Raw genomic sequence first — 26,565 nt, 5'->3', positions numbered from 1 at the left:
ATCATGTCTTCTGAGAATAAAACCAGTTTTATTTCTTCCTTTTCAATCAGGTGCCTTTCAGTTATTTTTCTTGCCTTATTATATTGGCTAGGATACAGTACAATGTTAAATCAAAGTGGAGAGGGTATTTGCGGGGCAGGGGGGTGGGGCAAAAAACAAAACAAATAAACAAACATTGAAGTGCACTTTTTTTGTCATGTTCCTGATCATGGTTAGTTTTCACAGGCAGAGTAGGCGAGGAACCATTCTAAATTCAAAGAGATCTGCATTATTTTGAACACCTAAAACATTCAAATATAAATCCTATTTTCAGTTAAGAGCTGCATGAAATATTGGGACTTAGTTCAGATTTCTCTACCTTTGATTTAGTGGAGGGTCTAAGGAATTTCTCTGATTAGGGCTGACACATGTGACATATTTGAAGAGGAGAAACCAGTGTGGATTTTGGAACTATCGTGTCTGCCCATTGAATGACACTAAGACAAATGGCAGGAGAAGAGGAGGTCAAGGGGGACAAACATTGTACCGTAGTACCTTCCAACTTCCTTTGCATCAGAGCATTGCCAGGAACTGTAATGAGAAAGAGAACTGGAGATATTGAGTAACCTTGCTCTGGGCACCGAAAAAGGTACACACACACCACCTACCACCCCTGACTTCTTATTAAAGGCATCCTTTGAAAGTTACTGCAAATGAGAGTGAGAATTTGGGATTCATCATAACAACTGCTGATTGTGATTACTCAAAATACCTTTATTAGGGGGCACCTAAAAGGAACCTGATCAAGATGTTCTAATAAGCTCCCCTGGTTTAGTATATGGCTCATATAATTGGTTTAGTATATGGCTCATATAATTTCTTATCACATCGGATTATGAGACTTGGTAAGTTTAAACAGGTCTCGACGCTGCTTGGAACACACCCAGATTCAGACACATGGCTGAGGCCCATGCTGGAAGGGAATGCCTCTGACTGGCACAGAACAGGACAGATGGCATGAAGCATGCTCAGCCAAAATGATCACTGCTCAGAGGGAAGTTGACAACTTTCCGGGACTGTCACCGGAGTCCTCAACCAATCTGGGCCAGGATCATCAAGTTATAGAATATTGGAGTTAAGAAGGACCTTGGAGATTCATTGAATCCAGTCCTCTCATTCTACTGATGGAGGGACTGACGCTTGAAGTAAAGTGACTTATCCAAAGTCTCCCAGCCAGTTAGCCCTGAAGCCAAGACAAGATCTCAGGTCTTCTGACTGCTAGTCAAATGCTTTTTGTACAACACCATATTCTTTCCTATAGCTATTTGATATCTGCCACCACCTGCCCAGCCACCGTCTTGTTGAATATGGAAGTAAGTGAGGAAAAAGTGTGAATCGACCTAATTGCCTGAATGCTCGTAGCTCTGCTTATCCAGATCTGCTCACATAGGACGTTTGACAGTTCAGAGTAACATTTTCCAAATACTTCCTACTCATAAATCCCTGTGAAAGTGAATAAGATAAGTAGCAAACAAGATAGTTTCCCCTCAGGGAACTCAGCATGCCTCACTCTTCCTTCCAAATATTCTCCAACCTCCCGTGACTGCTCAGCTGACCACGCCATGAGAAACCACATTGCCTCTTCAGGACAGAAAATCAGTGCAGGGTTAGTGATCTCTGGTTCAGTTTCTTGGGTCCACACTAGAAAATAACCAGTAGCCAGCTCCAGAAACACAGAAGCCCCAGCCTGGGCTATTGACTCAGACAGATGTATGCTCAGAGACCACTTTGTTTTGTTCTTGTTCTCTGACTTAAAGCAAGTTGCTAAACCTCAGTGTCCTTGCTCAGAGAAAGATAACAGTAGCATCTTCCTCAGAGGCCTCTTTAAATAAAGCTCGTGTGTGTAATGTGCCTGTACTTTAATATATTTAATAAATGAAAGTTGATTTCTTTCTCCTGTCTCCTACTCCCCCATCCAAAGAGGGGCTTAACATTTTCTTGAAGAATATTCTTAGGGTACAATACTATTGACTCTGGCCAATTAGTTAGCAGGGAGCTGGCCTTGAGTAGAAATATTTTCTAGCTTCAACTCAGCACCAGCAGCTGATGGTTTTGATTATCAGCATTGGAAGTTTCATCCATCTAAGAACATGAGACAAGTCTGGGATGTGTGGCCAAGGTAGAGGACTTCCAAGCAAGAAACAGCGGTCTGTTCCCAGTTGTAGAAGTGTCCATTGTCTGAGGACGACTAGGGCTGAATGTCAACTCTCGGGAGCACTCATGGCTCTGCATGCTTTGTTCATCAGCTTTATACTCAGTAAGCTGTCCAAGATGCACTAAGTATTGGGAAACGAAAGTTACTTTGTTCACCCCTGCTCTCTGAATTAGCCTAGGTCCTCTGAGTGGCAAATAGCAAGACATGGTTAGACTTGCAAGGATTCTCTTAAGGCGAACACCTGTGAGGAAAAATGGACGGAGAACCAGGGGAGGCTGGGAGGACTGTCAGATCACAGTGTAGACCTGACTCTTGTGAAGGAGAGAGGGAAGGAAGGCAGGCTGGGTGGAGGAGTCTTAGGCTGCAGGATAGTTTCAGAAAGTTCAGCAAGGCCACTGGTGGAGGTGAGGGTCCTCTCTCACCCAGGAGTGAGGCTGCTTTCGTATTCCTGATGTGCTCAGTCACTGGCTGGGAGCAGCGTGTGGGGGATGCGGCCCAGCACAAACTCCAGGATGGGTTTCAGAGCCTAGCACCTGGGGCCTTCAGCGCAATGCACTCCTGCAGTGGGAGGTCTGAGGGGCACATTCTCATGGCTCTCTCACACACTGTGGACTAAACCACATGAATATCGCTAAATGTATAGAGCACACCGCAGCAGCGAACTAAAAAGGGAGTTGACACGAGTGAGGCAGCGGGTCATCGTTCTACTACCTCAAGTTCTCCCGTTTGTAAGCTAGGAAACAAGAACGGAATGGCGATCTAACGTGTCTGCCTTCATCCTGCGACTTCATGGAAATACTCACAGTCGCTGGTGAGTACTCATCATAGCAAGGCCCCTGTGCAGAACATTCCACATGTGGAATTGCACTTCGTCTTCGTAGGAACTCTGTTGAGGAAACATGATCTCCAGTTTACAGATGAGACTGAGGCTCAGCCAGGCTAAGAAACTTGTCTAAGGATCTACAACTAGTAATTGACAAAGTTGATTCGAGAATAGACTGATGCCACTGTGCACCCACAAAACCAACGCCCTCTACTCTTCTTCCTTTGTGAAAGTTTGAAAAACCAGAAAAAATCCCCCAACAATCAAAGCTGCCATTTAAAACTCAGTGAGGTCAACTTGATCCTCGCTCACAGTCAGCATTAATTGCTCTGTTAATTCTCCAACTCAGTTCTCATGTATCTATTTTCTCCACTGTGGGTGAGAAATTATGAGCACTTATCCTCATTTTTTCTGAAATGTGCAAAACACACCAGTGATCTATTTTCCAAGCACTCTCAAAAGCTGGAAATTTTTCTCAAGAATTATGAAACTGATGGACCCATGCAGCTGTTTATCAAAAGTGTGTCTCCATGTTACACCGCAGAAAATGTCTGATAGGTTAGAAACCCTGCCTTGTCCTCCATGGCTAAGCCCCGAAGTTTTTCCAAGTCTCTGTCTTAGATTCAATTTGCTGTCACTTAGTCTGTAAATAATTTACCGAACACTTCCAGAAACCCCACTGGGAGTAGGAGGTAGGGTACAAAGAAAATAGCCCCCATCTCCAAGAATTAATTTGGGGCAACAGAGGATACACTCAAGATGGAAATGGAGGATTACTTTAAGCAACAAGCATATTCATAAGCATTTGGGTCAATGTGACCACAGAAGGAAGAAAAGTCATGTAATTTTGTACCATGGAACAACACAGTTGACTGGATGAGGGGGTGGGGCAGGGACTGGTCCTGGACCAGGGGTTTTAACCTTGGTCTTGCTCTAACTGACCATGTGAGCTGGAGCTAGCCATTATTTCTGAAATTTGGTTTCTTCTCTGCAAAATGAAGCTGTTGGTCAAGAGCAGGGATTTTCTAACTGCGAAGCTAAGAACCATCTTTCCTTCCTCCTCCCAGTGAATCCCAACATAGGTTTGAACCAAATTCAAGCTGGAGGTTGAGAGAAGTGAAGACTCCCTATATGTCCATTCATATGAGGTCCCTTAAGCTGTTCAGGCAATCATGGATTCCCCAGGACACAATCTGAAAACCTCTGTTCTAGACATTTTCCTAGGTTGCTTCTTGCATTAAAGTGTGAGGATTCAATGAATCCCAGAGCATGGACAGTTTAATGTGGGAAACAGATTTTAGTTCTTTTGAGATTTGAGTGCAACTCAATTTATAAATTAATAGTACTAGAGTAGAAGTAGAGACCTTGTATCTCTCTACTGTATGAGATGTGAGATCAATAACCCATTAGGCAAGAAATCTGGGTCATTCTTTCATTCATAAACATTTATTGAGTATCTTCCATATGCCAAGCAGTATAGCTACCAAGTGCTGAGATTTAAATCCTTTGAGGAGTACTCAGTCTAATAGGTTCTTAGACCAGAAAACATTCTTCAGTTTGAAAAGCCCCCAAAAAGGCAAGGTAAGAATGGCATGGAGTGTTCTTAATTAGAGCTTTTAAGAATAGGTTATTTATTTTATCTAAATGGAACTACTCTAGGCAGATTTAACGCATAATGCAGCCTGAGGAGGTGTGTGCAGCAAGGCCCCATGGAGAGAAGATGGTGGAGTCTTGACACCCAGCCTGGGGCACAGTGAACTCAAGTGGACTTCATCAATTAGGGATCAGAAAGCAGACAGAAAATGCTCTGCGTGAATGAACTTGACTGGTCATCTTATTCTGAAACAGGACTCAAGAAGGGATGCATTCCATCCCCAACCACTTCTTGCTCCTGCCTGTTGTTACACTGAAAAGTGGGGGAAAAATGGGCCACAAAATATCAGTCTATCAGAGCAACACTAGTTCAGACGTGTTTTATTAGAGTACTTGCCTATAGAACCCGAGCATCTCTCATTTCTTTATGGTTAAATTAAACCTCTCTCTGCCTCAGGTGTATTGCGCTGTGGCCATTGACTCCTTGAGAAGTTTACATGATAGAACATTAGATCCCAACACTTTTATAACTAGAAGAGAAAGGGAGTATACACAGTTTAGAAGCATTATAGTAAAAATGATCTGGAAAAAAGGGACTGGAACACAAGGCATAATATTAAAGGAGCCTCCTTTTATACTTAAAATTATGTATTTACATATTAATATATAAATATATTATGTATTTAAATACATTTTATAGGTATCATTTCACATTTATAAATAAGTAGAAATACAGATGAATCTATAAATATACTTATGTGTAAATATATCTATGACTGTGTTATTTAATTATATATTTATAATACAAAAGGTACTACTTAAATACCTTTCTTTGGATGGTACCAAGATCACTTTGGAACTGAATATACATTCATTCATTCTCCTCACATAACTCAGTCATTTTACTTCTCCGGGCAATGAGGGTACATAGCATTTTGTGCATATCAGCTGTAATAAAACTGCACCAAATACCATACATCTTGCCAAGAGGTTGAAAGGAACTGAACTGGGGCGCCTGGGTGGCTCAGTCGTTAAGCATCTGCCTTCGGCTCAGGTCATGATCCCAGAGTCCTGGGATCGAGCCCCGCGTCAGGCTCCCTGCTCAGCAGGGAGCCTGCTTCTCCCTCTCCCACTCCCCCTGTTTGTGTTCCCTCTCTCGCTGTGTCTCTCTCTGTCAAATAAATAAAATCTTTAAAAAAAAAAAAAAAAGAAAGGAACTGAACCTTGGGAGGTGTCCTTATGATACATACCAGTTGAACACATAGCCCACAGGTCCGTGCCTTGCTATCACTTGACATTGGAAAAATTTCCTTCTTTTGGTAAATCATTTTTTATCTTAGAAAATTCCAAACATATACAAAAGCAGAGACAATAAGATAATAGACTCCCAGGTACCATTACCTGATTTCACCAATTACCAACTGAAAGTCAGTTTTATTTCATTTATATGCCTATTCACTTTCTCCCAACCCCATGCATGGATTACTTTGAAACATAAATATGACATCATATCATTTCATTGATAAATATTTTGGTATGTATCTCTAAAAAGTAAGGACTCTTTAAAAACATCCTAAAGCCATCATCACGCCTTAAAAAGAGTTAGCATTAATGACTTACACCAAATATCCAGGCAGTTTTTAAATTTTACTCACCATCTCATGATTTTTACACAATTTTTGTTTCAATTAGCTTCATATAAAGTCAGTGCATTGCAATTCACTGGTATGTCTCTTAGATCTCCTTTTATGTATAGTAGAAGTTCTGATAAGACTATCATGTGAGCCCACATGTAATATTAAAGTGTCTAATAGTCACACTTAAAATATAAAAAAAAAAAAAAAAAGGAAAGAAAAGGCAGTTTTGCAAAAGGCAATCTCATTTCAAACTAGCCACATTTCAGATATTTAACATCCACATGTATGTAGTGGCTATTGATTGGACATTGTGGATCCATAGATTCCCTCTTCAAAGCATGAGTTTTTGGTAATCAAAATAAAGGAGCATAGAAAAAGATTTTTATTTAACTCTTCCTCACCAAAGGATGTAGGAAGAGGATTCCCAACAGTGTGATATATGTATGCTTTGGCCTCTGTCTCCTGAAAGCTTAAAGCAGACACTGGTGTGCCCATAGTTTCTTTAGGAACATGATCCTTTAGAGCAGTGGGGCATGATACAGGAATAAAACATGAAAGGAGGGAAAACCTGTGCAAAAACACAAGGTAGAGTTGGCTTGTGCTACAGGCAACTGGTGGTCCATTCTGCTGGGACCTTCTGAGGAATGTTCTAAAATGTACACAAAGCTGATCCCTTGGGTCAAATAGGAAAGCATTATGCTCCCATCCCCCAGGGCCAGAGGATGGACCTCAGGCTTTATTGCCCTCATGCTTCTGGTTGTGAATGCATGAGTGAGTGTCCAGCAGTTTTGCAGAGTAGAGAGAAAGCAAAAGATATCTAACTGGGACTGAGACAAAGTTCTAGAAGGTTCTGACCTCTGAAAGCTATGCTGATCTGATCAAAGCCTGCACCAGGTCACCCACTACAGCAGTGGCCAGAGTAAAGAGCAAGGCTGAGAGGGTTCCAGAGTGGAACCCCACAGGGATCCAATAGGATGCACTTGTGACTAGAAAATGAACATGTGGTAGATAGAAAACATTTTCCCCAGAGATGTGATGGCCGTTCATGACAGGAGATGGGGAACACAGTTAAGGAGGTGTCAGAAGGAGTAGGGAGAGAAAATATTGGGAATATAATTCCAACTAAACTCCCGTATCAGCTGATATTTTTTACAGCCTCGGGATTCTCCAAATACAATTAACGGTCCCTTAAATTCCAGCCAGAGTATATCATGTTCTGGTTTCCATGTCTACTGTGTGCTTAGCTTTATTGCTTTATTGTGTTGTTCTGGAATTAATCCGATTTTCATAATATGGACAGTAGCTAATCAGTGCCTAGACATCACATGTACTTAATAAACAACACATTTCCACCACCTTTAGTTGAGATAATTTTGTGAAGTCGTTTATTCAGAGCTGGAAGAAATCTTGGAAAGAGACATGTCCAAGCAATGCCACTAAGTAATACAAGAATTCTCTGGAGAGCCTTCACTAGAAATAGTCCTTCACCGTGTGCTGCCAGCAAAGAATAAATGGGAAAAACCTAGCTTAGTTGTGAGCATCTCCTTTCACCCGAGTGCTTAAAGTTTTCCTAAGGCTAGGCTGCTAGTCCACCCTCCACCAGTAAGTGCTGTCTACAGCATGATATTTTTAGCCTGAAAATTGTGAAGTTCAAGGATGCTAGGTTCTATAAAACACCTTTTACCAAATCCGTACTGTAAAAATTGTAGGATCCTACTTACCTGCCTCGCTACTCCTGTACTGTAGCAGGTAAGTCCGCTGTCAGAGTGAGTTTGCTATGCCTTGAAATGTCTGTGATGGTTATAAAAGTAATTGCGTTTATGAATACTGCATGTATTAGGGGATCTCATTCTCCTTATACCTGAATCCTGTTAACTGAACAAAAATATTGCTGCACTGGGACCAAAACGATAAATCTGAAAATATGTATAGACTTTGGCACTCATCTCATGGGCCAAAGACAAATCTGCAATTTCTAACCCAATTTCCCTTTCTACACTCTCCCTAAGGGGAATAGCTAATTGGCACTTGGAAAGAAGTTAAGTTTATCTACACAATAAAGGGATCAGAGAAATCCTGTGGAGGAGATGGAGGGAAATAGGCCCCATGGGGTAGAGGAGGAACAGTACTAACTGGGGAGTTGGGGATCTGAATTCCTGGGATGAGTAAGGGAAATGGAGTGGAGGGACAGATTTCAATATTGCTGTGGATTAGGGAGTGAGGGCTTCTTAAATATTCTTTGCAGGAAATTACGAAGAAGGAAATTTTTCTTAATTAATGTTGCCCATTGAGCTTCTTGTTAATTGCAACATGGGTCTTTGTGTTTATAGGGGTTAAGCTCCTCTCCTCCAGGTGAGACCCAGGCTCAGTGAGGTGCTAACTAGGTGTGTGAAGGTCTTCCACTTGCTGATTCCCTTGGCTTTACGTCTCAGTTTTCTTATTTGTCTTGGGTCCTTTTTTTCAAAGCTGCATTTAAAAAAAAAAAAAAAAAAAACTCTTGGCTTCACTTATGCACTATTTCTTCTGAGCCTAACAGCTATTGTGGTGAAGTTTCCACTGTGTTGTTAGTCATTTCATTTTGTTCAGCAGACATATACTAAGTGCCAAACGTATGGCAGCTTTGACACTGAGAACTGGAAGTTGAAGATGATCCGTGATGAGACCTTGCCCAGAAAGCTCCATCTCTGCCAGTCTCTCGAGTGTACTCCGGAGCCCCTGGACGGGTGTGTTCAAAAATACATCCATATTAATGTTGGTGTTCATGGTGCCACACGCCATGACCTCAGGAAGCTTATTGTGCCTGTTATTGCCAAGTCAGGGCACCCACCAAGATAACTTCAACTTTGGATCGTTATACACGGGTGGATGAAAAGTGCAAAATTTTTGTTCATCCAGATAGGTTGCCAATATTTGGAAATTTCTGGGCAACTGTCTTGATTTCCTTCACTTTCATCTTGAAGTTTGGCCTCATGTTGCCATATGTTGAGTGTAAGCACTTTCAGGAATGCATAGCCTTGGCTTCAAGGACATTTTCACTTGATTGGAGGTGATAACACAACTGGAACAAAGTCATGGCATTTGATGTATCCCTCCTATTCCAGTAAAAATGGTTGGAAGATGTTCAACACCTGAAATTAGCCAGAACTTCAAGTTGTACATCTCATCATTAAATTTATCACTTCAGAACCTGGATTTTCTTGACATGGAAAGCTTTTCTAAAATAAATGCTTAGTGCTGGGAAGATGCCCGGCATATTAAGCCTTGAACCTTACAAAGGGAATCATTTTGTAAATGGAAATATGTCCTTTAATATAAACTGGGCGACCATTCAATCACTAAGCCCTGCCCTGCAGTATCCTCTTTAATCCACTTAGTGTTCTGTTCTTTTCCATTCATCTAGCTTGAGCCACAAATATGTTGCTTCTCATTTTGCTCTCTGAGGATATTTTTTTTCCCCTTATCATGACTTAGAGGCAGCCAGAAGAAGAGTATTTGTGCCTAGAAATGAATTATGGATCATTCAGTAGTTTCAAAAACCTAAGGGATAAGAAAAACAATAATCCAAATATTCTAGTCATTCTTTGTTACTCTACTTTTTGAAGAAAAAAAAAGTGTGCTATAATTTGAAAACATGCTGCAAAATTTTCTTGTTAAAGTCAGAGGAACAGGGGTGCCTGGGTGGCTCAGTCAGTTAAGTGTCTGCCTTAGGCTCGGGTCATGATCTCAGGGTCCTGGGATTGAGCCCCACTTTGGGGTCCCTGCTCAGCAGGGAGTCCGCTTCTCCCTTTCCCTCTGCCCCTCCCCACCCTTCATGCTCTCTCTCTCTCTTTCTGTCTCAGATAAATAAGTGAAATCTTTAAAAAAAATAAAATCAAAATAAAGTCAGAGGAACAGATATCCTGGAGAGATACCTAAAGATGAAAAGTGAGGCAAGTAAGCAAGAAAAAGTGTTTAAATGCATCTTTAGCAGATAAAATTCTGGCAGTCAGTGTGCAGGCCAGGACGTGAAGACAGGAGAGTGTGGGTTTTGTGGCTTTATCTCCCAAGTGTAGCTTGCTGCTCTCCACCAGATGGAGAAAGAAAGGCAAAGTGTTCCTCTTCTGCTGTGATTCAGGACCAGCCTCAATATCTGGAAGCCCATTTAGGAACGAAAGCCGGTCCATTCAGAGATGACCTTGTGATCTGACAGAAAGTGCTTCTGTATTTAGGAAGCTCAGCCTGTGCTAGAAACAGAACCAGGAGTCTCTGGGGCTTCCTGTCATAGTCCAAGGTAAACTAAATGAGTTAAATAAATGGTAAGTCTGAATGAACATTTATCATCTATGACAGGTAAGAAAGGGATCATTCACAAAGGATCACGGTCACACCTTGTGTCAGACTCAAAGATCTGACCCACTATGAGGAAGAGTGAGTCTTTTTACTATGGAACTGTAAAGGCGACTTACAAAGGTAAATTTCCAATCTGCCAGCAACTGCGTATGCAGAAAGTCATGTGAAGTACTCTACAGTCTCGCTGACAAATATTAGATTTAAGAGGTTAAGTAATTTATGTGATAGTCCCAATCATAGACTTTATTGGTAAAGACTTTTGAGTATAGATTATTAGTGAAGATAGTGAAGATGACTGGTTCCCAGTTATCCTATCCCCTATCTCTAAGTCCATTTTTTCATCTCACAGCTGGATATTTCATTGCATCAGGTCTTTCAAATTGCTGTGCCAGAGACCATTGTTTACCTACTCCAGTATCCATTTGCTTCTTCCTTTTAGTAGAAGACCCTGATTTCTCTCTAGGGTTTTCAGATTTAGCAAATAAAAATACAGTTTGCCAAGATAAACTTGACTTTCAGGAAAAGAAAATTTACCATGACTATGTCTCAAATATTGTACACATATACAAAAAAAATTGATTATGTGAAAATCAAATTGAATTGGCCATTCTTTATCATGCAAGCCTATGGCTAACTGCTTATGTTTCTACCCAGCTAAGACTACATTTCCAAGGCTCAGATTATGATGTGATTTTGTGACCAAGTTCCATCCAATGAAATGGAAGCTTACGTTGGTATTAGAAAATCTCCTTTAAAGTAAGGGGCATACTCTTCTCTCCTCCATCCTCCACACTGCTGTCTGAGAAGCATATGACGGAAGAAGGGGAGAAGCACAATCTTGGGCTGTGAAGAACAAGGCCATACATAGCTCGGGTAGAGATAGAAGGAGCCAGGGTCCCCAACAACATCATGCTTCTGATACACCAGCTCTGAGCTGCCTCTCTGCAAATTTCCCCTAAGGGAGAGGGAGAAGGGGTGGTGGAGAAGAGGAGAGAAAGAAGGAAGAGAGGGAATGAGGGAGAGAGAGAGAGAACAACTTTTGTCTTATTTAAACCACCGTTAGTTTGGATTTTGTTAGGTTCAGTTGAATCCAATCCTAATTAATATAAAGGCTTACCTCCTTAGAGATTTGTGGGCACACCAAACCAAAACAGGAAAATCTATGGAAAGTAGAGTATCTGAAAGTCTCTGTGAGTGTTCATAGTCTCATTGTCTGATTTTTTCTCGTACAATGAAAACAGAATCAGTTGCTTTTGTAAAGCTCTGGAGTTTTAACTCCTGCCATGTCTTCTTCTTGATGATGCTCACAAGTAAACCATGAATCCAAGAAAAAAAAAATCACCATTCCTGTAGGATGTGAGCATAAAGCTAAATTGTGGTTAGCAGTTTCATCTAAGAAGTTGTGTGACTCTCTCAACAGAAGTATTTTGTGGATAATTTTTGAGTATTCTGTCAGGTGGCAGGAAGAAGAGTGATTAAAAGAATTGAGTATTTTGGAGCATCTTCGGCTTTAGGAAATGTAAAAATAAGTTCCTAGTAACAATGATACCTTGTATAAAGAGGAAAAGACCAATATATCATTCCTTGAAGTTTCCCAGGTCAAAATACTTATATATAAAATTCTAGTCCAAATGGGCAATGTTGATTTTTTATTCAGTGCTTAAGATTTGCCAATTTCAACATTTTTCTCGGCGCCATGAAAAATGTTGCCACTGGCAGGCATTGCACAGTAAGTAGGAAGGCAAAAATAGTGTTAGATGGTACAAATACAAGAACAGGAGTCTCTACATTTTCATGAATGTATCATTCAGAATCCTTGATTAGGAATCTTATTTTTCATTCCTTAAAGGAGATAGAAATATATAGAAATGAGAACAACAAAAGAAATATGGCCTTCAAATGAAACAAATAAAAGCAAAACCAAGGCAAGGGCAAGACATCAAGAGATTATATACTATTCAGTTGGTTACAATAAAACATGACTACCACTGGTAGACTTTTGAAGGACTGAAAGTTTCAGACATGAGTTACAAAGTTGAAGTTATTAGTGATGAGTTGAATAGTATCCCCCAAATTCATGCCCATCCAGAACCTAAGAATGTGACATATTTGGAAATGGGTTCTTTGCAGATGTCATTAGTTAAGTTGAGGTCATACTGGATTCAGTGGGCCCTAAATTCAATGGCTGGTGTCTTTATAAGAGAAAGAGAGGCCACATAGAGACACACACAGGAAAGAAAGCCATGTGGCAACCGAGGCAGATTTTGGAGTGGTGTGGTTACAAGCCAAGCAAGGCCAAGGACTGCTGGCAACTAGCAGAAGCTGGGAGAGGGGCATGGAGCAGATGCTCCCTCAGAGACTCCAGAAGGACTCAATTCTGTTGACACCTTGATTTTGAACTCCTAGCCTCCAGAGCTGTGAGAGAATAAATTTCTGTTATAGTAAGCCACTCAGTTTATGGTGTTTTATTATGGTAGCCCTGGGAAACAAATACCCTCATCCAGTACTACTCACCTGTGAAAGCAAAGCACCATACACATCTTCAAAAGATACCACTAGAGCATGGGGTACTCAGAAAATTCCAGTGCTTATTTTTAACTTCTCTGAACACTGACCAGTGGATGCTATTGACAAGCAGTTTTTACACGATCTTTGTTTACTTGAAGAGCTTTTATTCTGCCTGCCAAGTTGGAAGAATTGTTAAATTATGTCTCTTGTTGAAAGCTCAATTTTTTTATTTGCATTTTGTGGCTTCCTTGCCTATTTTATTTTTTAAAAGAAAAGAAAGCAAAATGAAGAGAAGTAAAGCAAAGTTTTATCAGCATTCAAGGTCTCTGAGCACCTCCAAACATAATAGCATAATCAGTGTATCTTATATATTCTAAGCATGTGGGATCAGATACATAATATGGAAGGTTTGCAAAGGTTCACTCTTCCACTGTTACTTAACCCAAAGTCCATTTACCGTTATGTCCTTCTCATATGTACTAGCAGGCTTCTCTTATGGATTTAACCCACCTACCCTTTGTAGTCAAAAGGATGGACTGGAGTCTTATCAGACCTCTGGATCCAGCTGCCAATTTGCAGGAAATTGAGAAAATAGACAAACATGTTGTATGAAACCATAAGTACACAGTCAACAAAATCCTGAATGCGGAAAACCATACAAATCAAAGGCCCTAGTTCTTCAACAGAAAAATGGAAGGAAAAGAACAATATGGAAAGAGAACATGTAGATTTAAGAAGATTTAAAAGACACATGCAATTTTTTTTAAAAATGGGCAAAACTAACCTATGGTTTTTAGAAATGAATAATTGCAAGATAAAAAAAACTACCAAGAATGCAAGAAAGTGATTTCTGTAAAAGACCAAGTGGTAGTTATTGGGGGGGGATGGAGAAGGGGCTATAATTACGCTAGGCACACTGAGAGGTATAATAAAGAGGCGGAGTCCAATTTTGATGTTTGATGGCTGACAGCTTTCAAGCCCCACCACACCCTCTCTCCATTCTGCCCACATCTGCGCAAGCCAGTAAGAGAGTCCATGTGCAGATGAGAGTTCATCTGCAAGAAGTTCAAACTATGCAAGCCATTTTCAGACCTGCTAGGACTGAAAACCTAGGACCCAGGAAGCCTATGATGGGAGTAATTTTTTCATACCCTCTTGATGCATGTTTGGCATCATTCATCTCAACATCCAAACCTAGTTTTGTGTGGGGGCATCTATCTCATCTCTGTGGAATGACCGTACTAAGGCTTCTGGGTTGGCAGACACTGCTTCGTGACCTGTTTCAGTACTTACAATTGTGTTTGCTTTATAACTTGTTAAGATATATATTTATTGTGTGTGCAATTTTCTGTATGTATTTTATTTTAAAACAAGCAAGTAAAATTAAAGCAACAACAATAACAACAACAAGGTCTTGTGATACATCTCTAATCACTGTGACACATCAGTTGGGAACCTCAGACTTGGAACAACACATTTCTTGGAACCAAAGTACTTAGTAAGATGATGCTGGTTCCTTAGCCTCGCATGTCACCTCATGGGCTGTGCATATGAAAAACAGTCACTTCCTCCAGACTTTATGGACTGACTTTCATTAGAAAAGACTTTTTGACACTATCAAGAATAGGGCTTTAAACTTGACATACAGAGTATCTTTGTCTGGGTCCTCCTGAATAAAATCAATTCCCTACATGCCCCATACATCCAACTATCTATCATTTAATGTTTTTCCTTTTTGTATTTCCTACAAAGGTAAACTGAATTTTTCTTGGATAAATTGCAGAGGTTACTTAAGGGAACATATTATATATTCCTCCTAGTTTATATCACCTTAGACACCAGTAAAAAGAAAATCAAATAATACACCAGTTTGCTTCCTTCATTTTTATGATAAGTCTATGTTTGTAAGCCAAGTTGTAAGTGTATTTTTGCATAACTTTTTCATTATATTTGTAAATTCACAAGGAAATGTATCAAGCCTAACTAGTGAGTATGATGTCTAAATATAAGTAATTGACAAATGGAAAAAAAATAAGTTATCGTGTTTTCTATTAACAAATTTCAAAAGAGATACATTATGTCATTCTCTGTCCTTTTTTCATAATCCTGAAATTCTATCTCCTTTAGTAGGCATTTGTCAGTATAAACTTTCCTCTTAGAACTGCTTTTGCTGAATCCTGTAAGTTTTGGTATGTTGTGTTTCCACTTGAAAATATTTTCTGATTTCTCTTTTGATATCTTCTTTGACCCATTGGTTTTTTAAGAGTGTGTTGTTTAATTCTCACACATTTATAAATTTCCCAGTCTTCCTCCTGTTAGCAATTTCCAGTTTTGTACCACTGTGGTTGGAAAAGATACTTGATATGATTTCAATCTAATTAAATTTATTAAGACTTGTTTTGTGTCCTAACATATGATCTATCTTAGAGAATATTCTATATGTGCTTGAGAATGTGTATTCAGCTGCCGTCTCATGAAATGTTCTGTACGTGAATGTTAGATCTTTTGATCTAAAGTATAGTTCAAGGCCAGTGTCTTTATACTGATTTTCTGTCTGGATATCTATCCATTGTCAAAAGTGGCAGTGTTGAAATCTCCTAATTTTATTGTATTGTTGTCTATTTCTCCATTTAGAACTGTTAGTATTTGTTTAATATATTTAGGTGCTCCCATGTTGGATACATATATATTTGCAATTGTTAAATCCTATTGACAAATTGACCTTTTATCATTATGTAATTTTTTTGTCTCTTGTTACAGTTTTTGACTTGAAGTCTATTTTGTCTGATATAAGTATAGCCATCCCTGCTCTCTTTTGGTTTCCATTTGCGTATAGTATCTATTTCCATCCCTTCACCTTCAGCTTGTGTGTGTCCTTAAAACTGAAGTAAGCCTTTTATAGGCAGCGTATACTTGGGTCTTACTTATCCATTCAGCCACCACATGCCTTTTGATTGGAGATTTTAATCCATTTACATTAAGGAATGATTGATAAGTTTGGCCTTTCAGAAGTCATCTTATTGTTTTCTGGCTGTTTTATATTTCCTTTCTTCCTTTCTTCTTCTATTCTTTTGTGAATTAATGATTTTCCATAGTGGTATGCTTTGGTTCCCTTCTCTTTATCTTTTGTGTATCTACTATAGATTTTGCTGTGTTACCATGAGGTTCACATAAAACTTCTTCTAAATATAACAGTCTATTTTAAACTAATGACAATTTAACTTTGGTTGCATACAAAAGTCCTACTCTTTTATTCCCCCCATGCACACACATTTTATGTTGCTGATGTCACAATCTACTTTTTCTTTTACTGTGTATCCATTAACAAATTATTATATTATAGTTATTTTTAATACTTTTATCCTTTGACCTTTATACTGGAGGTAAGTAACACACCACCACATTACATTGTTAGAGTATTTTGAATTTGACTCTATATGTACCTTTACCAGTATGTTTTATATTTTCACATGTTTTTATGTTACTAATTAGAATCCTGTCATTTCAGTTTGAAGAACTCCTTTCAGCATTTCTTGTAAGGCAGGCCTAGAGGTGATGAACCCCCTCAGTTTTTGTTTGCCTGAGCAAGTCTATTCTCTTTTATTTCTGAAAGACAACTTTGCCAGCAAAGTATTCTTGGTTGGTGGCTTTTTTTCTTCAAGCTCTTTGAAAGTAACATCCCACACTCTTCTCTCATGCAAGGTTTCTGCTGAAAAATCTGCTCATAGTCTTAAGAGGTTTCCTTTTTAAGTGATGATCTTCTTTTCTCTTGCTGCTTTCAAGATTTTCTATTTTTGACAGTTTCATTACAATGTGTTTTGGAAAAGATGTCTTTGGGTTGAATTTGTTTGGAGACCTGTGAGCTTCATGAACTTGAAGATTTAAATTTTTCCCCAGATTGGGAAATTCTTAGCCATTATTTCTTTAAATAAGCTTTCTGAACAATGAATCATGGAACACCACATCAAAAACTAAAGTACTGTATGGTGACTAACATAATAAAAAAATAAAATAAAAAAAAATAAGCTTTCTGCTATTTTATTAATTTCATCTCCTTCTGAGACTCCCATAATCCATAGATTGTTTCTTTTAGTAGTAACTTCTAAGTCTTGTAGGCTTTATTCATTTCTTTACATTCTTTTTTTTTTTTTTTTTTGTCCTCTTACTTGATAATTTCAAATGACCTGTTTTAGGTGTCACTAATTCTTTCTCCTCTTTGGTCCAGTGTGCTGTTGAAGCTCTCAGTTGAATTTTTCAGTTCATTCATTTTCATCTTCAGCTCCAGAATTTCTCTTTGGTTCTTTTTTTATGTTTTCTGTTTCTCTGTTGAGCTTCTCATTTTGTTCATAAACAGTAGTTTTCCTGATTTCATGAAGTTGTTTATATTTGTTCTCTTGTAGTTCTCTCTGAGCATCTTTAGAACAATTATTTTGAATTCTTTATCAGGCAGTTCAAGGATCTCCATTTCTTTAGGTCAGTTACTAGAAGTTTACTATGTTCCTTTAGTGGTACTATATTTCCCTGATTTGTGTGTGTGTGATGCCTGTAGTTTTGCACAGGTATCTTTCATATGAATAAACAGTCATCTCCTCCAGACTTTATGGACTGACTTCAGTAAGAAAAGATTTTCATGTGTGAGGGCATGCTGGAACATGCTGTGACCCCAGGCCTAGTATGCAGGGTGTTATGTGTGGGGCCATGTGGCAATTTCAGGTCTAGACATCGTGGTGTCTTGTTGGCTCAGGCAGCTGGGGTTCACAGCATCAACAACTGCATGATCTTCGGTGAGAGGTGCAGTGGTTGGGGGCTGGTCTACCGTGGTGCAAGGGCTGTTAGGGTCCTCGGCAGTGCCTCTAGGTCCAGCAGCTAGGGACCAGGGCAGGTGGTAGTGGTGGCTGGAGCTGGTAGTGTACACATTAAGCTGTTGCATGGCCAGTTGCAGATATGCCTTTGTGGTGGCAGGGTCTGGCTGAAGACACCCACACAGTGGTGCAGACCAGGATCAGGGCCAACTGCAGGAGCATGAGTCACTGCAGGGACCCTCGTTGTTGGTGTGTACTTGTGTGATGGCAGAGCTAGTCACAGGTGTGCACACAGCAGTGGAGGCTGGTAACGGGAGTTGTAGCTGTGGCATAAAGGTACATAGTTATAGGGGCTAGCCGTGGACCTGCATGGCAGTGCAGGGCATTGACAGAAATCAGGGCTGCATGTGGATCCACAGGCAGCTCTGGGGGTCTTCACTGTTGGTGTGCAGGGGCTAGCTGCAGGCATACACATTTATGCTGTCCCATGACAGCAGTCAGGGCCATGTCCAGGCCCAAGAACAACTGTGGGGGCCTCGGCTGTTGGCGGGCACTTGTGCAGCTGTAGGCGCTAGCCATGGGTGTATACATGGGAATGGGGTTTGGCTACTAGGGCCTCACATGATGTCTTACATGTGCATAGCCACAGAGGCCAGGGCTGGCTGCCACTGTGGATCCCGGGCTCCGGCAGGGGTGGGGAAAGGGAGTGTGGAAGGACTCAGGCAGCTGGTGTCTGCAGGCATGAACACCTGTGGTGTGAAAACATCAGGGCTGTTCATTGTGGCCGTGCCTGCTCATTAGTTTCCCTGGTGGCAAAAGCTGGTGAGGTCTCTGCGGAGCAGTTTGCTGGGGTCTGTGATGAAGCACTCCGGGAGGAAAATTAGTGGCATGTGCGGCAGCTGTACAGCCTGGTGAGGTCCTCTGCAGCAAAGGCCACTGGGGTCCTCTGCAAGGCGGGCCCCTGGGAACCCTGGTCACTCAGGCTGCCTGGCAGATACTGGGAGCCTCTGCCCTTGTTCCTAGTTCCTAGCCATCTGTAGACACATCAGCCTTGCTGGCCTCTGGGTGGGGTGAAATGAAGTAGGTCCCTGCTGCAGTGCCCCCAAAAGGCTGGGGGACCTGGTTGGTCCCATTGCTCTCCTTCTCCCAGCACGGGAACTCTCTCAGGCTGGGAGTTCCCTCTCGGCACTGAGCAGGGCCGGTCACAGATGGCATGGTGCACGCAAGATGAAACCATTCTACCATTTTTGTGCAGCGCTTCTCAGGCTTTTTTGCTCCGCTGTATTGCTGAAGCTTCTTCAGTGAACTCCTGAGTTCTCCCAGAGCTATTTTCATTCATGAATAGTTGTCTAATCATCGCTGTTTGTGGGGAGATGGAGAGGCTGGGTTCTCCTACACCACCACCTTTGTGCCATCATATTTTTCCTTTTTAAAAAAATTTTTTTTTAATTTTTTTATGTTATGTTAGTCACCATACAATACATCATTGGTTTCTGATGTGGTGATCCATGATCCATTGTTTTCGTATAACACCCAGTGCTCCATGCAGTACGTGCCCTCCTTAATACCCATCACCGGGCTAACCAATCCCCCTCCCCCCTCCCCTCTAAAACCCTGTTTGTTTCTCAGGTCCATAGTCTCTCATGGTTCATCTCTCCCTCCAATTCCCCCCCCCCAATTTTTCCCTTAAAAATTTTTTTTATTTATTTGAGAGAGAGAGCATGAGTTGTGGGGGGAGAGGTAGAGGGAGAGGGTGAAGCAGACTCCCCGCTGAGTGGGGAGCCCGATGCGGGGTTTGATCCCAAGACCCTGAGATTATGACCTGAGCCGAAGGCAGACACTTAACTGACTGAGCCATCCAGGTGCCCCGTGCCATCATATCTTTCTTGAAAAATGTGACAAGGAGCTCATATTTGGTTGTTCTTATCTGTACCGCAAATTCTAAAAGCCTAGGTTGAGGTGCATCCCCCCGAGATGGATTTGTGTTCTTGCAGCACCCCGATCCAGAAATATTTTTCACTTAATTTATTGAATTGGATTTTCCTGGACCATGAAAGTGATATAAATTCAAATCCTTAATTTGTGCATGGGCAGATGTATGATTATTACTTTCCAGAGAGATTTTTTTTTTTCACTCCAAGCCCATACCTTAACAGAGAAGATTTCTTGTCATTTCTCTTTACCAGGGAACAGATTTTTTATTTTAATCCCACCCTTTCACTATGGCTAGAACCTTTCCTAAGTATAGGCTTTATGGAAGTCTCAGTTCTTTCTCCACACTTTATGTGGGACAGAGTCTTTGCATTCATTCTACATACCCAAATCGTAAGTTCCTAGTATGAGCAGATTCCTTCAGTGTAGACTGTGTCTCTATTACACATTTATCACTCTGGTTTTGGTCCCTATAGATCTCTCTCTCTCTCTCTCTTTCTCTTTCTTTTTGTGATGCTGCCTTTATTTTTAAAAGGCTATTAGTAAGTTTTAAGCAGCATTGCCAGGTACTGGTATTAAAAAGGTTTTCCAGAATTTCTTATTCATAACCATGCTGATGTGGTAATAGAGTTGAAAGCTATGGGACATTTGAAAATCATTTGAAGACAGTAATGCTTATAATAGCTATTATGTATCACAACACACGTAATGACTCAATTCAACTTTTTTTTTTAAGATTTTATTTATTTGACAGAGAGATACACAGCAAGAGAGGGAACACAAGCAGGGGGAGTGGGAGAGGGAGAAGCAGGCTTCCTGCTGAACAGGGAGCCTAACGCGGGGCTCAATCCCAGGACCCTGGGATTACAACCTGAGCCTAAGGCAGACGCTTAATGACTGAGCCACCTAGGCACCCTTCGATTCAACTTTTAACCTTAATTTTAACTCCAAGTTTTTCAGGTGCAGTATTATAGGAGATTTTAGGGTAGAGCTACTCCAACTTCATTAACACCTGGCCTTATATCAATTTTACAATCACATGATGTAGATTAATAAATGTTCATATTTTGCCAACAAATATTTAAGTCTCAATTGTGAGAAGTTGTGACTAAAGAAAAGCAGGAGAAATTTTAAAGGAATTAAATTTGACATTTGGATGCTTGGATTTTCTAAATTTCTAAATTCAATTTCTAAAATTGTCTTTGAGGTCACTGTCTTATTTTTATCTCTGGCTGCAGATTTCTAATGTGTTGACAGTTTTTATCTTCGACAAAGAAAACTTTTCCTGAATCCAGAAGTTTGCATGCCATAATGAAGTAGATTTTTATCTTTTTGTTTTAGAGGATACATAATATCCAAGTGTGAGGGGCTTCAAATCCACAGTCCTCCCAGACTCTCCCTCTACCACATGGAAGAAGTCATGCAGATTTTCTTAGGGTCTGTGCTCAGATTGCACCGAGAGCTATTAGTACCCACCAAGAATAGCAGAGTCATAGGCTTTCCGTGAACCCCGATAGGATCTCTGGCTTTGGGTTCTGACCGTGATTTTCCTGCTCCCCACCCTCCCACTGCCGCCCCCTTGCTCTCATCTATCTGTGCCAGAATGAAGTGGAAATGTCAGACTCTGGTATAAGTAAGTAGTGAGTATGACCCCCCCCCCCTCCACCCCATGGGTTCCCAGGCTTCTGGTCTCTGTGCCCAGACAAGCTTTGAGAGAGAGGATGGGTCTCCCCTTCAGGCTCTGGCTTCAGCAGTGAATTGTGTGCCCAGTGGGCAGCCACGCTGCCTCGGTCACAAGCTGACTGCATTGGGGCAGGGAGGGGTGGAGAGAGCTCTGCTCTTTCTTGCTCTGTGGAAGTGGCAAGTGCACAGCTACTGAGTGACATATTTGCTAAAGCCTCTCTGCTGGCAGCCCTGACTTGTCCTCACCCTGCCAAGCCCCAGGCCATGAAGCTTTCTAAACTGGGTGCACCTGTTGACAGAGGGGCTGTGATCACTGGACTCACTGGCTCAGTGTCGCTCCCACCAGAGAGCGTGAGGATCGTTAAACTCCCACTCAGCAGCCCCAACCTCCTGGGTGAGGCTGGAGGGGGCCGAGGGGCTTCTAGGAAAATGTGAAAGCCTATTGTGAATGAACGTGGTGCCTGTGAAGGCTTTCCACAGAAGAAAGCTAAGCACTGTAAAGACTTCCTTCCTCTCTCAGAATGGATAACCCACTGCCCTGAAATGTGTGTAGCCAGGCAGCTGGTCAGGGACACAGCGTGTCAGGCTTAGAGCAAAATCTCAAAGTCTGTGTCATGGTCTTCCCTCTCTTGCCTTAGGTGTCTCTGTTCCAAGCTTGTACTTTGAGCATTCCTTTTGAGAAAAGAAAGTAGACATTTGTTATCCAGAGGTAGATACATAATATTATCTAGATATATGCCCTCTGCCATTATAATATAATCTAGACACATGCCTCCTATATGATTTTTTTTTAATTTTATTTATTTGTCAGAGAGAAAGGGTGAGAGAGAGAGCACAAGCAGGGGGAGCAGCAGGCAGAGGGAGAAGAAGGCTTCCCGCTGAGCAAGGAGCCCAATGCGGGACTCGATCCCAGGACCCTGGGATCATGACCTGAGCTGAAGGCAGACACTTAACCAACTGGGTCACACAAGCGACCCACCTCCTATGATTTTAAATTTCAGACTTTATGTCATTATAATTCCAGCTTTCAAAGCCTTCTAGTTAGTGCTGTCCATTAAAATAGCCATAGTTGTTAACAAACAAATTCATTCATTCATTTAACAACACTGTTGAGCGCTTACTGTTGCTGGGCACGGGGCCAGGTGTGAGGTATATGGGAGTGGAAACATCAGACAAGATCCCCATCCATGTACAGTTTATATTTATATTTTGATTGGAGAGACAAAGCAAAGTAGCTCCACAAATAAAATAACTACGAACTGGGACAGGTGCCCTAAAAGAAGTATACAAGGGCCAAGCTGGAGACTGACTAGCTCTGATGTATTTCTTGTCAGTGTCCTCTGGTTAGTGAAGCACACCCTACTGGGTCTGTAAGTGTTAAGCTGTGTAATCAAAGCTGGAGGAAAACACGAGGTCTGAGGTATCTCTACAAGCTTCAGTGCTAATTAAGTTCCCTGGTCTCAGGTTTCTTGTCACCTTTCCCTTAGCTGCCAGAACAGCGTGTCTCCGTGGTGCCTGCCGAAGGGTACTAAATGAGCAGCTGTGTTTTGCTCCTGTCCCTCCCTGCCCCCATACCACCACCCTGACTTGAGTTACTTCCTTGAATTTCCTGTCACGGGGCCACTTCCCCAGAGGCTGAGGGTTGGACAGTGCGGGCGTCTCTGAGCACATCCCACAATCTCTACAGCCCACGTTCATCCTTCATGTTTGAGAGGCTCCTGATTTCAGTAAGGCACGTCGGCTGGACAAGGTCTGGGAGAGTGAAATTGCCGAAGACTAGAAGATGGTGCTGTTCTGGGGAAGTAAAACGAGAAGCGTTGTCCTCTCCAACCATCCAGCTTTTCAGAGGAAGGGGTGAGGCCAGAGGCAGACACCTGATGGGGGTGGGGCAGAGCAGGACTAGAAACAGGTCAGCCAACTCTGGCCACAGTGCCCCACCACCTCCTCACTCATGTTTATGTCACCTTGTCTTCAAACAGCCTTGAAGCATTGCGTGTACTAAACCTTGAAAGTGAGAATCAGACATTCGTTTTTAGTTGGTCACCATCAGAATTAGGCAAATAGGGGCGCCTGGGTGGCTCAGCCGGTTAAGCGGCTGCCTTCGGCTCAGGTCATGATCCTGAGGTCTTGGGATCGAGCCCCACATCCGGCTCCCTGTTCAGCAGAGAGCCTGCTTCTCCCTCTCCCTCTGCCTGCCACTCTGCCTACTTGTGCTCTCTATCTCTCTGTCAAATTAAAAAAAAAAAAACTTAAAAAAAAAAAAGAATTAGGCAAATATTCTGGAGCCCCTGTGAAATGTGTGGGTACTAATATGAAAATCAATAAAAGATGTGATCCCTGCCCTTGAAAAACTCACAATGAAGTTGGGGAAGCAATTATAAAATTTTAACTCTGGAATCTTGTTATTTAACAAAGGAAGAAGGAATTCTCTGAAAGGGAGCATGATTTACTCCAGGCTGAACAGCTAATTAGAAGAAGAGCTGAAAGTAGAACCCAGGTCTCCTGCCTCCCATGCTGGTGTGTATCGCCCAGGATCCCTGTGGGGTTATGTCCCTGTAGTTATTTTTTTTTATTTATTTAAATTTTATTTTATTCTGTTAGTCACCATACAATACATCATTAGTTTTTGATGTAGTGATCCACGATTCATTGTTTTCATATAACACCCAGTGCTCCATGCAGAATGTGCCCTCCTTAATACCCATCACTGGGCTAACCCATCCCCCCACACCCCTCCCCTCTAAAACCCTCAGTTTGTTTCTCAGAGTCCATAGTCTCTCATAGTTTGTCTCTCCCTCCGATTTCCCCCCCTTCATTTTTCTCTTCCTTCTCCTAATGTCCTCCATGCTATTCCTTATGTTCCACAAGTAAGTGAAGCCATATGATAATTGACTTTCTCTGCTTGATTTATTTCACTTAGTATAATCTCCTCCAGTCCCATCGATGTTGATGTAAAAGTTGGGTATTCATCCTTTCTGATGGCTGAGTAATATTCCATTGTATCTATGGACCACCTCTTCTTTATCCATTCATCCGTTGAAGGGCATCTCAGCTCTTTCCACAGTTTGGCTATTGCAGACATTACTGCTATGAACATTGGGGTGCATATGGCCCTTCTTTTCACTACATCTGTGTCTTTGGGGTAAATACCCAGTAGTGCAATTGCTGGGTCATAGGGTAGCTCTATTTTTAGTTTTTTGAGGAACCTCCACACTGTTTTCCAAAGTGGCTGTACCAACTTGCATTCCCACCAACAGTATAAGAGGGTTCCCCTTTCTCCACAACCTCTCCAACATTTGTTGTTTTTTGCCTTGTCAATTTTTGCCATTCTAACTGGTGTAAGGTAGTATCTCAGTGTGGTTTTGATTTGAATTTCCCTGATGGCTAATGATGATGAACATTTTTTCATGTGTCTGTTAGCCATCTGTATGTCTTCTTTGGAGAAGTGTCTGTTCATGTCTTCTGCCCATTTTTTGACTTGATTATTTGTTTTTGGGGTGTTGAGTTTGAGAAGTTCTTTATAGATCTTGGATTTCAGCCCTTTGTCTGTAATGTCATTTGCAAATATCTTCTCCCATTCTGTGGGTTGCCTCTTTGTTTTGTTGACTGTTTCCTTTGCTGTGCAGAAGCTTTTTATTTTGATGAAGTCCCAAAAGTTTTGCTTTTGTTTCACTAGCCTTTGGAGATGTATCTTGAAAGAAGTTGCTGTGGCCCGTGTAAAAGAGGTTACTGCCTATGTTCTCCTCTAGGATTTTGATGGATTCCTGTCTCATATTGAGGTCTTTCATCCATTTTGAGTTTATCTTTGTGTATAGTGTTAGAGAATGGTTGAGTTTCATTCTTCTGTATTTGGCTGTCCAATTTTCCCAGCACCATTTGTTGAAGAGACTTTTTTCCATTGCATATTTTTTCTTACTTTGTCAAAGATTATTTGACCACAGAGTTGAGGGTCCATATCTGGGCTCTCTATTCTGTTCCATTGGTCTATCTGTCTGTTTTTGTGCCAGTACCATGCTATCTTGGTGATCACTTGTTTGTAATATAGCTTGAAATCAGGCAACATGATGCCCCCAGCTTTGTTTTTCTTTTTCAACATTTCCTTGGCAATTCTGGGTCTTTTCTGATTCCATACAAATTTTAGGATTGTATGTCCCTGTAGTTAGAACAATGAGAGAACCAGTACAAGGAAATCAGGCAGGGGCTCTGTGGTGCTACACGTTCACCACACCTACAAGAAAAAAGGATACAAAATATAGCAGCCACCAATAGAGATCACTGGAGGACGTTAGTCCTGAGCAAGGATTTTTAGGAAGGTTGTTTGGGGAATGGCGGGGGTGGAAGGCACATCGGTCCAGACTGAAGCAAGAGCATGAAGTAATAAGAATAAGCCTGATAGCTTCAGGGGCCGCTAAGACTCACATGCCAGGAGTGGGAAAGCCTCAGGAGAGTAGAGAAGTTGCCAAGAACTGGTTGGATCGACTCGAAAGTTCAACACACAAAAGTGAGCACCTTGATGTATGCCAGGTAATGTGTTAGGTACTTGGAATATGCAGGTGAGTGAGCCCAGAGTGTATTGCAGTATTCTGCCCCCTCCAGCCACTAGAATCTTGATTCTAAAAAGCAGGTAGTGATTGCCAGATCTACCCATAGAAAATAAAACCCAAGGAGAACGTTTAGGTATCTGCCTTCAGCTCAGGTCATGATCTCAGGGTCCTGGGATCAAGCCCCATGTCATACTCTCTGCTCAGCGGGGAGTCTGCTTCTCCCTCTGTCTGCTGCTCCCCCTGCTTGTGCTTGCTCTCTCCCTCTCTCTGTGTCAAATAAAATCTTTATAAATAAATAAATAAATAAATAAATAAATAAATAAATAAATAACCAACCAACCACCCAAGGAGAACTTTAACTCAGAATTTTATGAAGGTAACAGGACGGTATGGTAAAAAGGGCCGAAACCATGGTTTCTTTAAATATCAGATATTTCCTTATCTGTACCTGGGAACAATGACCTCCAAAGGATACACACTAATGCTGAGGCCAGGTACCAGTTCATCCTAACCTGAGAGC

This window comes from Phoca vitulina, unplaced genomic scaffold (assembly GCF_004348235.1).
Source record: "Phoca vitulina isolate PV1807 unplaced genomic scaffold, GSC_HSeal_1.0 scaffold6, whole genome shotgun sequence".
NCBI classification, from domain to species: domain Eukaryota; kingdom Metazoa; phylum Chordata; class Mammalia; order Carnivora; family Phocidae; genus Phoca; species Phoca vitulina.
This window is presented reverse-complemented; position numbering follows the sequence as displayed.